We start from the raw sequence: 1,389 nt of genomic DNA, 5'->3' as shown, positions 1-1,389 counted from the left end.
AAGTCATGTTTTAAGCACTTGTGCCAAGAGTTGCCATGTGGCTCCATTGCTCCAGCTACACCACCATCTTAGCCTACCAATTACTTTCTTTCTTACTTGCCAAGTCCTGAGTGCAGAATTTTGAGACCAATATAGATACACCTATAAATAGTCATCTTGTGTGATAAGGTTCATCACTTGCATTCAGTCTCTTGGGAGTTGGTGAGCCCAAGGCCAGGTCCCAGGGTGCACCTCTTTCCTCCACCATCTCATCTCTCAACACCATCACTTTGATCTGTCTTGTCATATTCCTTCTTGTATGTATCAAAACTCATACTGAACAATGAGCTCTGGGTTGCAAAAGAGGATTTATTTTTGCACCCGTCTTTATGCCTTTGTCCACCAGTTGAACACACACACACACACACACAGTGCTAGTTTTGGGTATTTTCTGTATGCCTGATGCTGTTGTTTCTTACTATATAGCAATGAACAAAATTTTATTACTCTAGGACACTTAAATTTTAATAGAGAAAAAAAAGGAATTAAAAGAAAATGAAGGAAGAGCCAGCAGCTACCAATGGAGATCTTGGAGCAGACCACCAAAAATGCTATCCAGTTTGTGCAGATTCCAGTTCTCAGAGAATGCAATTGGTGCAAGACTCAAGCTGAGTTTGTGGGATAAGAGGCTATTTTCTAGAAGCATTCCTGAATTAAGGTTTCCATTTAGGCATGCTGACACAGAGCATAGTATTCATTTCTTCCCCTACAGATCTGTTTATCTGCACATCTCCATCACCCAGGTTTCCATGAAGAGCAGTAAACATAGAAGAACTTGCATAAGCTTTAGAGTCATACCTGCCAAGGCATGTGGAAACTGAGGACCTTAAGCAGGTTCCTTAGTCTAAGTTTAGTCATATGTAAAGTGTGGAAAATACCTACCTCACCATCCAAGGATAAAGCAATATAATGTAATGAATGTCTGACACATGGCAAGTACTTTTGAAATATAGTTATCATTATTAATATGACTTTCTATTTCCTCATCAATAACCTGCCAAATTATTTGCCAAGTTATGACCATAAATACATACAGGTTTTTGCTGACCCCAGATATGTGAGAATGCATTATGGAAACTATGCTGAAGAGACTGTTGGAACCCTTGTATCTCAGTGTATCCACATATAGCCACAGAAGTAAATTTAATAGATGGTCAGCATTGTAAAACATTGTAAGCCCCTTCCAAAGTTGTCTGAGAAGTTATCCCTAGAATTTTGTAAGTTTTACTCTAAAATCGCTGAAATGGTGAAAATATTATATGCTTCCCTGAAGTGGTACAAGATTCTTGATACCACAGCCAGAATAGTTCAGTTGGGAGAGTGTTACACTGAAGATTCTTGGCAGGCATA

The 1,389-nt window shown here is 39.0% G+C and overlaps 1 non-coding gene across 1 annotated transcript; it reads right to left on the bottom strand.

The window, feature by feature from the left end:
- Window positions 1–283: 283 nt before the first annotated feature.
- On the bottom strand, window positions 284–410 carry LOC115070863. Its single transcript, XR_003849973.1, has one exon. It is a non-coding gene; the product is annotated as a small nucleolar RNA SNORA40 (small nucleolar RNA).
- Between the last annotated feature and the right edge of the window lie 979 nt (window positions 411–1,389).

The sequence above is a fragment of the Nannospalax galili genome, unplaced genomic scaffold (assembly GCF_000622305.1).
Source record: "Nannospalax galili isolate Female #2095 unplaced genomic scaffold, S.galili_v1.0 scaffold1251, whole genome shotgun sequence".
In the NCBI taxonomy this organism is placed as follows: Eukaryota; Metazoa; Chordata; class Mammalia; order Rodentia; family Spalacidae; genus Nannospalax; species Nannospalax galili.
The sequence above is the reverse complement of the archived record's forward strand: the minus strand, read 5'-3'. Positions and strand labels throughout refer to the sequence as shown.